Source organism: Thrips palmi, unplaced genomic scaffold (assembly GCF_012932325.1).
Source record: "Thrips palmi isolate BJ-2018 unplaced genomic scaffold, TpBJ-2018v1 HiC_scaffold_8, whole genome shotgun sequence".
Lineage (NCBI taxonomy): Eukaryota > Metazoa > Arthropoda > Insecta > Thysanoptera > Thripidae > Thrips > Thrips palmi.
This window is the reverse complement of record NW_023144635.1, coordinates 8,516,518-8,531,666: the sequence shown is the minus strand read 5'-3', so window position 1 is coordinate 8,531,666 and position 15,149 is coordinate 8,516,518. Positions and strand designations below refer to the sequence as shown.

Sequence of the window (15,149 nt, the reverse complement as noted above, 5' to 3'; positions counted from 1 at the left end):
CGCCGCTGCCTGACGCCGCCGCCGCCGGCGCTGTGATGCGATACTCCTGAGTATCTCCTCGCCGCGCCTCGGCGTGCTGGCCGTGCCGTGACTGCACTTGCTGCACTTGCGCCACTCCGCGCCACGACAAGCAGCTCGTTATGCCGTACGAGGAAGAGGGGGCGGCGCTGCCTTGCTGCCTGCACTGCAGCACCGCAGCACGGCGGCGGCTCGTCTGCCTCGTCTCCCTGCACCCTCCTGGTGCTCGTCGGGCTGGCGGCGTGCGTGGGGTCAAAGGCACGGCGAGGGTGGTCGTCGTCGTTCCGGGGACGTACACCCCCTGCACGTCATGCGCGAGGCTGAGGGTTCCCAGGACACGGAGGACGCGGCCGCCGCCAGGCCTCGGCTAGAGCCCCTCGAGCACGCCGTCGTCCTTTAGGGCCGCCCCCTCGGCCCCCTCGCCGTCATGGCGCGGGCATGGCGGTCATGGCGCGGAGCACGACGCGGTGCACGCGTCCCCGCGCCGCTAGATTGCCGCGCCTACTTTACTTCTGGGTGCAATCTCCGCTCCCGGAGTCTCCGCACTCCGCGCTGCGCCGCGCTGCGCTCCTCCAAGTCGTAAAGCCCCCCGGAGTAATGCGCGGCGCGGTGCGTGCGGTGGGGGCGGGTAAAGGGGGAAAGAAAGGGGGGGGGGCTGAATAAGCAAGCCATTATCCCACACGATTCACCCTGAACCTTTCACCTGGGGATTGCGCGGCATCATCTTCATCTCAGCCGCCGTGCCCTCCGTGCCCCACGCCATAGCGTGCCCTACGCCCTGCCCTACGCCGCGCCCGACGGGCTGCCCTACGCCCTGCCCTACGCGCTGGCCTACTCGCGCGGCGAAAGGGCCGTGTTGTTGTTGTCGCCGTCGCTTCTGCGCCGGGCCGGGCTGGGCGTGGTGCGGAACTGGCAGCACGATGATGTACTGCGCCACGGCGACGGCCCTCTCGGCTCGGTCGTGGGTCTTGGGGGAGAGGAGGAGGTGCCGCCGTGCGACGCCGACGCCGTGCCGCCACGCCGCCGTGCCGCCGATCGCAGTAAGAGGTCCATTATCCGGTCCAACTCGCGGCCATTAGTCCACCAGAGTCGAGGGACGGCCGGGATGGACGGCCGCCAGGCAGGGCGACGGCAGGGCCACGGCAGACGTGGAAACGGCCGAGGGAAGCCAAAGGCAGGCCAAAGGCAGACCAGAGGTAATCAAACGCAGCTAAGGCTGGTCATAGGCTTCGCTTCGCCCCGTCGCAGCAATGCATCGCCAAATCCCTTCCGAGGCGCTTAAAAACCTCGGTGGGTCGCACGGTGCGGGAGTCACGTCCCGCACGCGTCTTGGTTTTGCGTTTTGCGTTTTACACACTCCTCTGCCTCTTCGCTGCTCGCCTGCGCGATGGAGAGAGCGAGAGAGTGGAGGACCAAAATATTGAAACAGAGACGCGGCGGGGCTCCTGATGACTAATCGCTCTGCGCCGCGGACGCGCCACGCCACGCCGACGGCCCGCCTGTGCGAAAACAAAAAGAAAACACAATTCGAAATAGAATTGGACAACGCCGCGTGATGGGTGTCCGCGGCGTGACATTTTTTTGCCGACTTTTCTCCAACTCTCGCCGTTCCGCGCACACCGGTCCGCGACTCCGCGACCGCAGGCCTCCTGGTCTCCGGTCTCGGCTCCGGTCTCGGCTCCGCTCCTGTATCCCCGTCGCGTCTTTAGCAGATGCGGTTGAGCTTTCGGCTCGGCGAGTCTGCTGACCGCCCCGTGCCGCCGCGGCTGGTACCTGCCCCCTTCTTTCCCCCCTGTTGTCGCAGCACAGCGGAAATGCCTGTTGCATGCGCGCCTCCTCGGCGCGCCGACGCAGACACAGGTACCATCGAAGACCTGAAGAGACGCGTAATCGGCGTTTTGTGGCGGAAGCGGCTGACCGGCCACCTCGGCGAGCGATACTCCGCGAGGGAAAAAAGTGGGACTCTTAAACGGCCTTTACGAGGGCCTGCAGACCGGGAACCTGGAACTGTCGTCGCATCCAGTGTGAGAAATCGAGTCTGCGAATGAGAGACTGGCGTCATATTTCATCGAAATGCTCTCACCTGCAGACGCGGTTTCTCATACTGGAGACGTGGATGCAGGTTCCGGCCCGGAGTTGACGTCCGAAGAGATCCGGGCAGGTACGGAAGGCAGCTTGCCCTTGCAGCGTGTCGGTGAGCCTGTCTGCCGGCACCCGGCCGGGGTGCATTACAGTGCAGTGCAGAGTCCACCCAGCTCGTCGTCAAGCACGTCAAGCATTTGGCGTGCCTGCCGCGCCGGCCGTGCCCCACATTTGCTGGTGCGTCGTTGGTGTGAGACACTGGTGTGAGACACTGGTGTGAGACACTGGTGTGAGTGAGTGGGTGGAGTGGGTGCCCCGGTGGTGTGACTGGCGTGACTCACTGCAGCGTCGCGGCGTCGCGACGTCGCCGTGCTGCGGTGTGCGGTGCGTTCCGTTTTCCGTTTTGCGGCCCCAGGCCGGGCTCGCGTGGAAATGCACCTGCTCGGAACAGATAATAATGTGCCGCCCGTTGTGTTTAACGTAGCGTGCCTTCGTAGTGGTGTGCGTGTGTGTGTCTGTGTGTGTCTGTGTGTGTGTGGCTCTGGCTGCCGATTCGCGGTACGGCCAACTACGGCGTACTGGCGGCACTGGCGGTGGGCGCGTGCGGATGAGTTATGGCTCTGGCCGAAATAGCGTAGCGTCAACGCGGCGTCAGGACTCGGCTTGGCGTCGGACGCGTGCAGAGCGTCGCGTAGCCCGACGCGTACGAAGCCGAGATCTCAGAACCCAAGCCTCAAACAACTGACTCAGCCTCACAACAGCATCTAACAATGGTCCGCCGAACGTTACATTCTTAACTTTGCTGCAATACCGCTCCCAAACTAAGGCGGCTAATCGCACTCCGTAACAAAGGTGTTCTAAAGCAAGTCCCAAAGAGTACCCACCCGTTGAGGGAGAACGATTTCGCGCCTTAGATTAGACGCAGTGGCTGCCTAAAGTCAGCCCAAACGACGATTTCTACACATTTGTCATCGTTTTGACAAATTTTGCTGCAATACCGCTCCCAAACTAAGTCGGATAATCGCACCCCGTAACAAAGGTGTTCTAAAGTAAGTCCCAAAGAGTACCCACCCGTTGAGGGAGAACGATTAGCCACCTTAGATTAGATGCAGTGGCTGCCTAAAGTCAGCCCAAACGACGATTTCTACACATTTGTCATCGTTTCGACAAACTTTGCTGCAATACCGCTCCCAAACTAAGGCGGCTAATCGGAAAATTGGAATTTTTTTTCGTTCACAGCCCTCGGCCAAAATCGCCCATGTTCTGTAAAATTGAGCCTCTTCCGGACGAAATACCCCCCGGTCGCGTGTGGGTGCCGGGCGGCCGGGGCAGTGGGTGCTGTTCGAGCAGGCGCCTCGCCGAGCGCCTCGCCGAGTACCGCGCCCTTTCTGCACGACTTGCGAAATGAATTGTGGGAAAGCATTGAGGCGTTAAGGATGGGATTTCCATTCTGGGTCGGCGTGCGCGCCGCGCCCCGATGTGTTCGGGCAATAAAAGCCACTAGAGGCACTTTTCTCTCTGTCTCGGACACGTGAACAAGTGGTCGTGTGTGCTAGTTAGGGCCGTGTGTATCGGAACCAGTTCCATTGTGACAGCAGGTGTCGGTATCACTGCTTTCTAGCGTGTACTCACACGGGGCTCCGGCCGGCCGCCGTCTGGACGGCCCCTCGCTGCCTCGCGCAGCCCCACGCAGCCCCACGCGGTTCTGTCATACCAGGTAGCGGCCCGCAGGGGGTTGTCCGACGTTGTCCGCGTGTCGCAACACACGACGCCACACGCGACGACGCGTGCTTTTCGGTGTGGGAACTCGACCGGCGCGCGCGTCGCCGTCGTGGCCGACCTGACCTGGCCGTGTCCTTTGGCGTCGTCGCGACATGTCGCGTTCCGCGCGTGTCCCGGACAGGAAATGAGAGTCTCCGCCATTTGGCAGGTTGAGGAAACTTTGCGGCGTCCGAGGCGCTTGGTGCTCGGCGCTTGGCGTCACGTGCCGCGTCGCTCCTTCGCCTGCCTCGCCCCGCGCCGCCCCGCGCAGCCCCGCGGTGTCACATTCCGGTAATGATAATTAGTTCCGCTGGTCGTCCCGTCCGGCCGGCCGGCGGGGCTCGCGGCTCGCGGCTGGGTGGCCACGCCGCGCCGCGCCGCGGTACAGTATTACTGGCGTGCAATGTGGCCCGCGTAGTGTAGTGGGTGTTGTGTGCGGCATCCCGCGAACTGCGTGGCGGAGCGTGGCGGAGAGAGGGTCCCCCCCCCCTCTCACCTTTATAGTGGCGGTGTCAACGTTCGCTGGCGCGAGGCTGGCGGCCGCGGTACGTGGTGGTTGGAGGTAACATCCATAGTGGACCCGTCCGCGGTACTGGGAGACGGCCACCCACCGAAATGCGACGTGGACCGCAGTTTCCCATTTCGTGCCGCGGGACGTCAAAACTTGGTGCAATGTTTGCCGGGTCAGGTCGTGTGTGCCCCAGCCTGCAGCCTTCAGCCTGCCCATCTGCCCCAGGATGCTGCTCCGGCGAGCCTCGGCCGCCTCGACGGCCTCCGCTCGGCGTGTGTGTTTGAGAAATGCGCCACCCCTTTCACTGCCTGGGTCGTGTACACAACGAGGTCAAGCATGACCGCGAGGGCAGCCGCCTCGGCCGGGCCGTGTTTGCAGGCCCGCGGCTAGCTCTTGCTGCCCTGCATCTCGTACAGCAGTCATCTGCGCGGCGCGCCGTGGCCGCGGCCGGCGGCTTCTGCGGCGAATTTGGAAAAAGCTTTCAGAGCGAGCTGGTGGCGCGCTGGCTCGGCGGCGCCATGCTGCCACGGCCTGCAGAGCGATTCCGAACAGTGTTCGTCGCTGTCGCACTCCCGCGGGACGGACCATGAGTGCGAGGGAGACAGCGCGACGAAGCACTGTTCCGAATCAGCCCGCTGCAGAGTGATTCACGGAGGCGCGATGATGTCATTATGCCGGGCTAGCGGGCCTAGAGGGGGCCGGCCAGGCCGGGCCGACACTGGAGCAAGGACTAAAGCGCTGGAAGCTAAAGCGGCTGCCGCGCCGACACTGTTTGAATTGGCGGACTGGCAGACTGCGGCGGAGACAGCGGCGCGGGGGACAGGAAAAATGGGTAAACAGTGATGGGGACAGGGTGGGAGGCGTGGGGGCGAACGCAGATGTCGCGTGCAGTGCAGTGACGGTGAGCCGCGGTCTCAATTTCCCGTCATCAGAGACAATTTTTTTTGGTTCGCCCGCCGCGTCTACGACGTGGGGGAGTGAGTTCGTGTTGCATTTCGGACTCCTCGGCGCCATGCACCTCCCCGAGCAACGAACGCCGCGGGGTAAGCGCGCCTGCTTGGCGCCATCCGCTGGCTTCCTGAATTTCTAACTGGCTTTAGCTCTGCCGGGGTATAGGGCAGGTCGCCGACCCGGTAGTGTCCTCTAGGACTCGGGGCGCGCTGTCCTAGGCCTCGCACTGCTTCGGGCCGCGGGGACGGCGGGGGCGGCGGCGGTGTGGGTGAGCACCTGGGCGCGCGGCGAGGCAGGCAGCAGGCAGCCAACAGAGGCCTTGCGCATCCCATCCTGCGTGCCCCAGTTGGCTCGCGCCCCAGCCAGGCGACGCGCTCCCACCCTCCTCCACCGCCGCCACCCTCCCGCACCGCGGCCGCCCTTTAACGAGGGGCAGCGCCGCCCGTGTCACCTCGCCGTCGACAGCGCACCCAGCCGACGGCGTAGCCGCGTAGCCCGGCCTGCACTTGGCTTTTCCCCGGTGAACGCTAAGTACTCGAGGGGAAACGCTTTGTGGTCGGCCAGCACGTGCACGGCGACGGCGCTCGCTTCGTGCCCGCGACACCAGGTACACGGCGACACCTGTTTCTCCGTGACCCTCCCTGGTCGTGCAGGTGCACCGCGCCGCCGCGCCGCGCCACCCCGGCGGAGGCCATGTACCGCCGGTGCTCGGCCGTCACGTGCCAAAACAAAGAGACTCGGAGTCGAATCGAACCGCGCGGAATAACCATGTTGTCGGCTCGACTTGGCTCTGGGTCGAGCTCGTTGGTGCAGTCCAATGGGCCGTGCCGTGCCGTGCCGTGCCGCGCCGCGCCGTCGCGCCGCATCCGCTGCGTTTCCCCCATTTCAAACCAACCGCGCCTGCTCGCTGTCACGGAGACAGAGACGCATCGCATCGGGGCAACACACGCACACGCGCACACATAGACAGGAAAACACACACACAGACACACTCAGAGAGCCAGATAGACAGGAACATGCCACGCCTAGAGTCCCAGAGTGGCAGCCCTCTGGTTAGGCCCTGCCTTTTGAGTATGGCTTCTGTCAGCTTGTGTTGCCGTGCTCTATCGACCGTTTCGTTGTGCGAGGGCTTAGCGGTGACGAACGGCGAGTGAGGCAGCGGGAGATGGTGAGCGAGGTAAATGAGGTAAAGCAGGGGAAAGGCACACCGATCAAGGTAAAGAGAAGGTGAGCGAGGAAATGCGAGGGATGGTGGGTGGGTGCGAATGAGTGAGGCAATCAGATGGTGAATGAGTAAAAGTAGTTTTGGGGATGGTGCGCGAGGAGCGAGGCCTCGGGCACAGTGGGGGTTGGTAGGGGCTGTCGGGACGGGGCCACGGGGGCGACGCGCCACTCGCCACGCACTGCGGCCCCTGGCTGGCCCGCGACGCACCAGGCCGGGCTGGCCAGGCCACGGGGGATTAGGGTCAGGCAGGCCGTCCGCGCCCTTCCACCGTCGGAGCGCCGTACCGGAGCGGCATAGGCAACCCGAACGCAGGCGTGCGTCGGGGCGCGCTGGCGTGCCTACCTGCCGGGCGTCTCCAGCCAAGCCAAGGTGGCCAGCCAAGGCAGCGGCGACGACACCGGCCGGTGCGTTGCGCGTTCGCTGCGCTGCGGGGCTCGATTGCAGCGTGACGTAACGGGGTGCACGTGGGGCGGGGGGCGGGTCGCGCCTCAAGGTCGGCGCGGGAATGCGATTGTCCGCGACGTGCTTGACTAGTGCTTGACTACCCGGCGGCATGCGTCGTCGGCTACCCGAGCTGGCCGCCGCCAGACACTGTTCGGCGGGTAGGCACGGCGCGGTCGTTTGGTTTGACCGCAGACAAGAGGTGTTTAGCCCGCCCGCCCCGCCCCGCCCCGTCCCGCCACGCCCCGCCGCCACCGTCTCGTAATCAGCTTTCTTTGTATCGGCCCGCCCCTAGGCCCTGCTAGGGGCCCGGGCCTCCCGAGGATGTGCGGACCGTGCAGCTTCCACTTTCACTGCGGTGGTCGTGGAGCATTTCGTTTGCGCGGGAGTGGCGCGGCCCGACCCGTCCCACACACACACTCACACACCTGCAAGCACTGCTCCTTTGTGCCTGCCGCCCTGCTGCCGCCCGGCGCCTCAAACGGGAACGGAACGGCGAAGAGCGGAGCATGAGCGAAGGCCGCGTGCATTTCGCACAACGGCCGGCCGGCCAGCCGTCGGCCAGCCGGCCCGGCCCGGCCGGGTTGGGCCCGGCTCAAGGAAGAGCGGACAACCCCCGTATTCACGAGGTGCTGCTCTCTCCCTCTCTCACACACACGCCTCGGGCACACGGAAACACTCACACACACGCGCACACTCACACCTGCGCGGCGACGTTTAAAGGGGCTGTTGATGTCAGTGTGTCAATGCCGGTGGCGGCGGCTTGGCTTGCCGCGGCGCGGCGCTGTCCGAGTCACCTCACCTGTCTCGGTGTCTCGCTTCCCGCTTCCCTCGGGACGGTGGACGTTCGCACGCCAATCGGGTGAGGGTCATGGCGCAGTATTAATACGGGAGGCGAGCAGGCTGGCTGGCTGCTCCGCCATTGTGCTGCCCGACGGTCCTGACGGCCGCTAAACACTGCCCTGCCCGCCCTGCCCACGGCGAGGCTCGCTGTTTTGCCGAGTGCCGATCAAGCGCTGTCTAGTAATGCGGATTAAAGCGCCCCTCCCGGCAGGTTCCCGAAGTACACGCGCTTGCATGTTCAAGATGATCTCCCCGTGATTACTCCACGGTCGGACGATTCATCGCCTCCGAGTTTAGTTCGCGCTCGTGTGTGTGTGTGCGTGTGTGTGTCTGTGTTCGGTTCCACCTGAGGTGCCGCGATGCGTCGCTGTATGCATAGCAAGCGTTTTGACTTTCTCCGCAAACGAAGGAGGAGGAGAAGGAGTCGAGGCAGCAGCGCAAGGACCGACTGCACCTCGCGGGGGCCGGTGAGCTGGGGGGCCCGCGGATGAGAAATTCGTCAATACCGCCAGTGAGGAAAGTGACAGCCGTTGAGTCAGCGTGCGTGCCGGGCCAAGCCGGGCCGCGCCAGCGCCGCTGTGCCGCTGCAATGTGGCGGTTGAATGGGAAGGCGAAACCGATAAGCGGCCGTTTCATAAGGACCCGGCGGTGGGGTTGCCGTCGTGGCCGCCAATTGTGCGTGTCGCCGCGGCCGAGTCCCCGAGACTTCCCCGCCCCGACCCGCACAAGCAGGACGGCGGCGTGGACGTCTTCATTGTCGTTGCGGTAGGGACTCCGCCGTCGAGACGCAGCGCGTTTCGGCGCGGACCGCGGCGGGGCGCTCGCCGCTCCGCGGGGCACCGGGCCGCCGTCGTGCGCCGTCAGCATCCCGCCGGCGGTCCCGTACCTTTCACGACGGCGGCCTCCTCCTCCTCCCACACACGGTGGCAGCGCCGCGGCAGCGCGCTTACAGGTGGAGAGAAACTTACACACAATGCGCCCGACCCGCCAGGCCCGCCAGGCCCGCCAGGCTGCTGTGCTGCGCCCCGCCTGGCCCCGCGCACTGCACGCTGCACGTTTCCGCCGCTGACACTTCCGCTCTTGTTCCCCCTTCCCCCTCCCCTCCACCCGAAAACGCTTTTACCTGCAGAATGTGCAAGGCGGTAATGGATAGCGATTACGGCGCGCGGCGGGACGAAAAATCGTGACGGCCAGCGCCGCCACCAGCAGCCGCCACCACCAGGCCACCACCGTGCGCCGCGAAAAATGACCCACCCCACGGGGGCCCTCGGCTCCGGGGCCCGAGACCTGCTGCTGAGCCCCCGAGCGGCGCGGCGCACGAATTTCTCATAGCACGTTCCGCCGCGAGGGAAGGTGAAGGCGGCAAGGCCTTCTTCCTGGCCGGCCGGGGTCGCAAGCCGCGGTGGCGGAGTGGCGGAGCGTCGGCGGCGTGCAGCCTTCGCCTCGACGTGCATGTGCATCGCCACCGCGCATGGCGCGCATCGCCAGTTTGTAAACAAACACTTTCCGCGCGGCAGCGGCGGCCGGCCGGCAGCCCAAACACTGCTGGACATGCAACACACAGCGTTACACGCCGCAACGCGTTGCGGACGTTATTGCAACGCGCGGATCGACGTGGACGTGCGCGGCTTGACGGCGTGCTGGCGGCGCCCCCTCCCGCCACCCGATGAGGTCATCGCCTATGGGCGAGTCTGCATCCCCGAAGCCCGAAGCATTGTGGTCGCGGTTTGCATCACCGACTCCGGAGAGGAGATACCGGAGGGGCACCGCGCGCTGCCATCGGCGGCCATGGGCCAGACTGACCGGTGGCGGCGACGCGTTGGCACGGCAGCCGGTGTATCTGGGCTACGTACCCGCGGCACTCGGCATGCGCGGTGCGCGGGCGGGCGGCCGGTTCGGCGTTCGGGGCGGCCACAGCAACGGCATACCGCTGGCTAGCTGGCTAGCCGATGGCCACCGCCCCGCCGAGGGCAGCGGAGCCACGGCGGTGCCGCGAGCGCGCGAGCACGGCGGGCTAATTTTAAAACGGGGCGGGGGACGGGGCTGGGCCCACATCGGCCATATCGTCTGACACGCACCTCCCCGCCGCACCCGCACCCGCCGCACCGCGCGGCGCGCAAGCCCTTGCCGACGGCCGCGCGGCGGACGCGAATTTCCTGCGAGAGAGGCACCCCGACACCCCCGCCGCGGTGCGCTGTGCCGCTGTGCCGCTGTCAGGGAAGACGGGTGTAGGGGACGGAATGGGAACCGGTGGCCGGGTTGCTGGTGCCTCCTGTCCCTCCTGCCTGCCGCACGGCCTTGGTGAAGCGGAGCGTCCCGGCCTGCACCGCCACTGCCGCTCCGCTCGCTCTCGCGCCCTGCAGGCGATGCGGCGATGGCGATACCGTCTCGAAACCCACTTCCACTTCCGCCTCGTTAGTGACAATTTGTCTCCAGGATGAGGATGGGCCGCTCGCCGTAAATCTGTTTGTGTGTCTCCGTCACCCCTCGGCGCTGCCTGCCGCCCTGCCGCCCTGCCGCCTGCTCATCACGCGACGGAGAAGAAGAAGCGCTATTTTTAGGCGCGATGCGCGATCGTCGCGGCAAGACTTTTGTCCACCTCGATCGGCGGCCGCGGCGTCGCGCCCTTTCTCTCTCCCTCTCGGTTAGTTTCCGGCCGGTGACGCGATGACGCGACGCAGCCCGTCCAACATGTGCCAAAAAACGAGGATCACCGCGGCGTTGTTCGCGGCCCGCCTGCCTGGTCTGCCCGGTCTGCCCACGCGCCGCGATTGCCGCATTCTAATGCGGCCCCTATTAATGTTGCCCGGCCGGGAGTCTCTCTAGCCTCTCTAGCGTCTCGCGGGCGCGGCGGCGCGGCACCGGCACCGCCTCTACACTCGCGGGACACGCCCGATGCCCAAATGTCGCGAGGGCCCGGTGGCGAGGCGGCGCCGCGCCTTGGCATTTGCAGCGGCAGGCTCATTCCGACGGCAGTGCGAGAGAGACAGAGCGACGAAAGCGCTGTCCCGAATCGGCCAGCAGCGTGTTGTGCTCGCCTTGCTCGCCGAGCTCCTCCGTGCTGGCCGCGGCCGCGTTGGACGGGCCCCAGAAAGCGGCGCGCTCGGGGTCGCCCAGCACGCCCAGCGCACCGGGAAGTACGAGGCTGCGTTTTGGCTCTGAGCCGCTCAGGCTGTGACGCACTCGTGACGTGCCCGTGACGTGACGGTGCCGTGGCGGCCGGGTCACGGTGCAGCCGCCGAGCTGCGCGCTGCGCCGCCGAGCCTGACGACGGGGACGTGCATGGCGTGCACGGCGTGCTGCACCGGCGCGGCGAGGCACCGTGGCGGTGACACGACGCGGTGGAGATGGCCGCAGCGCAGCGCCCTGTCGCGGCGTGACGGCGCGCCGTTCCAGTTCTCCAGGACCAAAGCCTCCTGGAAGGACCTGGGAGGACCTGGAAGGACCTGGACGGCGGGCTGGTCCAGGCCGACTGCGCCGTCGCCGCCGGCCGGCCGGCCAGCCGTCGTCAGGAAAGTTTGCCCACGGGGCCCATAGCGGGGCCCAACAATGGCGCCGGCCCGCCCCTGCCGCCGCATCCCGAGGCCTCAGCTCAGCCCGAGGTTGTCGATGGCTCTTAAATATTATCTCCTTTCCGTCCTCGCAATAAATGCCACAGTTTTATGGCGAGCGGGCCAGGGCCAGCTCATGTCGCCTATTTTTGAAACGGCCGGCGAGCGGTGCGGCGTGCAGAGTGTTGTGGGTGGGGAGGACGACGTCAGAGGCACGGGGAGGACGAAGGAGAGGAGGAAGAAAGGAAAACAAAGAAGGGGAAGGGAGAGAGGGAGCCGCCGCTGCTTCGCGGGGCTTGCCGGTGAAACGTGCCGCCTTGAATAATTGCCAGAATGATGTACGAAGACGGAGTGCTTTCTGATGCGCACTGATGCCCGTCCTGCTTCGTGCACTTCGTGTAGGGCAGTGTAGGGCAGGGTCGCACGCAAAACCGCACGCAAGGCGGCCAAGGAAGTAAACAAGACTGGGCTGCTCGTTCCTTCGTTTTTTTCGCGAGTCACGTATACGGTCTGAGTGGTGGCGTGGCAAGCAGTGTGTGAGTGCTGTCGGGTGACGCATCCCGCTGCGACTGCGACGCACTGCGACGGCCACCGGCCTTGCCGATGCAAATGCAAAACAGTCGACGCGGCCCCGGCGGTTCGGTCGGCGCACTCCAGCTAGCTCAGCGGTTCTCAACCTTTCTCGGCTCGCGACCCCAAATTTGAAGCCAAAAATTTCCGCGACCCCCAGGAAAAATTTCGCGACCCCACGGGACCCCTCCTTTAACATACCACGGCGTCTGATCCGAGGCGGGCATTTTGCTCCCTCAACGGGCAACTGGTCTTTGGACCTTCCTTTAGCATGCCTTTGTTACGGATTGCAATTATCAGTCTTAGTTTGGGAGCAGTATTGTCTCAAAGTTGGCCAAAACGCTCAGAAATGTCTATGAAAAATCGTGTTTTGGGCTGATTTTAAGCAGCCACTGCGTCTGATCCGAGGCGGGCATTTTGCTCCCTCAACGGGCAGTTGGTCTTTGGACCTTCCTTTAGCATGCCTTTGTTACGGAGTGCAATTATCAGTCTTAGTTTGAGAGCAGTATTGTCTCAAAGTTGGCCGAAACGCTCAGAAATGTCTATGAAAAATCGTGTTTTGGGCCGATTTTAAGCAGCCACTGCGTCTGATCCGAGGCGGGCATTTTGCTCCCTCAACGGGCAGTTGGTCTTTGGACCTTCCTTTAGCATGCCTTTGTTACGGAGTGCAATTATCAGTCTTAGTTTGAGAGCAGTATTGTCTCAAAGTTGGCCGAAACGCTCAGAAATGTCTATGAAAAATCGTGTTTTAGGCCGATTTTAAGCAGCCACTGCGTCTGATCCGAGGCGGGCATTTTGCTCCCTCAACGGGCAGTTGGTCTTTGGACCTTCCTTTAGCATGCCTTTGTTACGGAGTGCAATTATCAGTCTTAGTTTGAGAGCCGTATTGTCTCAAAGTTGGCCGAAACGCTCAGAAATGTCTATGAAAAATCGTGTTTTGGGCCGAATTTAAGCAGCCACTGCGTCTGATCCGAGGCGGGCATTTTGCTCCCTCAACGGGCAATTGGTCTTTGGACCTTCCTTTAGCATGCCTTTGTTACGGAGTGCGATTATCAGTCTTAGTTTGGGAGCAGTATTGTCTCAAAGTTGACCAAAATAGTCACAACGATTTTCAAGAGCCACTTGCGACCGTTTTGATCGACTTTGAGACAATACTGCTCCCAACTAAGACTGACAATCGCACTCCGTAACAAGGCATGCTAAAGGAAGGTCCAAAGACCATTGCCCGTTGAGGGAGCAAAATGCCCGCCTCGGATCAGACGCAGTGGCTGCTTAAAATCGGCCCAAACACGATTTTTCATAGACATTTCTGAGCGTTTCGGCCAACTTTGAGACAATACTGCTCCCAAACTAAGACTGATAATTGCACTCCGTAACAAAGGCATGCTAAAGGAAGGTCCAAAGACCGATTGCCCGTTGAGGGAGCAAAATGCCCGCCTCGGATCAGACGCAGTGGCTGCTTAAAATCGGCCTAAAACACGATTTTTCATAGACATTTCTGAGCGTTTCGGCCAACTTTGAGACAATACTGCTCCCAAACTAAGACTGATAATTGCACTCCGTAACAAAGGCATGCTAAAGGAAGGTCCAAAGACCAACTGCCCGTTGAGGGAGCAAAATGCCCGCCTCGGATCAGACGCAGTGGCTGCTTAAAATCGGCCCAAAACACGATTTTTCATAGACATTTCTGAGCGTTTCGGCCAACTTTGAGACAATACTGCTCTCAAACTAAGACTGATAATTGCACTCCGTAACAAAGGCATGCTAAAGGAAGGTCCAAAGACCGATTGCCCGTTGAGGGAGCAAAATGCCCGCCTCGGATCAGACGCAGTGGCTGCTTAAAATCGGCCTAAAACACGACCCCAGCATCGCCGCGACCCCTTAAAAAAATTTCGCGACCCCGCTTGGGGTCGCGACCCTAAGGTTGAGAACCACTGAGCTAGCTCCATCATCGGCGTCACTGGTCAACGATGTTGGCGGACCTCGCTGTCTCGCTGCCGTTCGGCCGTTCGACCCGGGAATGCAACCCCTGGCGCCACGCCCGCAGCCCCGCAGCGGCCAGGCCGAGGGCCAGGCTTGCGCGCTGCGCGTCGCCCCGGCCTCTTTGGCGACGGTCATTCCCCCTGACGTGCTATTTTCGTGAGCGCCGTGGACTCAGTCCAGCCGTTGGAATGCCGAACGGCCAGGGGCTCGAGACGGTGCACCTCGGAAGGGGCGCGGATATTTCACAGGTGTGGGGCGGGGGGTGGTGTGCTACCCCTGCCCCCCGTGCCGAGGCAGTGGCCTCAGACACCCCATTGTTTGGCTCTGTTCGCTGGTGGCGCGGCCACGTTGGCCTGGGCCTTGTTGGCCTCGCCTCGCCCTCCTTTCGCAAAAGGCGGAGAGCACAGCGGAGCCGCGACGCGGCCGAAGGGGTGACCGGCCGCCGCCGCTCCACTTCGGCGGGCCTCCCCTCCGTCATGCCGGTCATGACGACCACCATCTGGCCAGCGATTTGGCCAGCTCCCCACGCGGCCGATGCGGCCGCCGGAAGTGGGGCTGGCAGTGCTGGCAGTGCTGGCAGTACGGAGAGGATGCCGCGGGCTGCGCTGCGCTCTCATTGACGACATCCTCCCCGTGGACGTGACCGGCCGGCACGCGCTGCCAAGGGTGACGGCGACGGCGACGACGGCGACGACGGCGGAGTGGCGTCCCAAAGAAAGTCGCTTCGTTACTCCCTCCTCAATGGCATGTTCATTGCGGCCCCCGGCGTACTCGCCGTGCCGTCCGCCCCGCAACGCCCGCCCGCTCCACGCTTGGCTTGGTGCCTTGCTTTGCCTGGCTTTTGCCCGGCCGGGGGGAGGGGGGCCTCGGTGCGGAGCTCAAGGCGCAAGCGACGCCGCCGCCGACGTCCGGGGCACTGGCGGCATCCCGCACCCCGCGGGGCGCATCCACGACGGAGGCCTCTTCTTGGACGCGCGTGTCTTTGGTGACACCTGTGCCGCTTTTCTTCGCGGCGGTGGTGCTCCCCATTGCCGCCAGGTCCCGGCCAGGTCGGCCCCCTGGTCCTGGGCCTGGGCCGGCAGGACGACAGTGCCGTCGGTGCGAGGGAGAAGGACTTCTCTCGACGTGCTGCTGCGCTGTGCTGCTGCGGGCGGGCTTTGCTCCGTTGGCCGGCCGCGCCGCGCTGGGCCTCTGGCAGCCTCTGGGCCGTGCT

The 15,149-nt window shown here is 64.0% G+C and overlaps 1 protein-coding gene across 2 annotated transcripts in view; it reads left to right on the top strand.

Moving 5' to 3' along the window:
- Positions 1-15,149, top strand: part of LOC117653241 (F-actin-monooxygenase MICAL3) — a 47,918-nt gene that overhangs the window by 4,472 nt on the left and 28,297 nt on the right. The window lies entirely within an intron of this gene.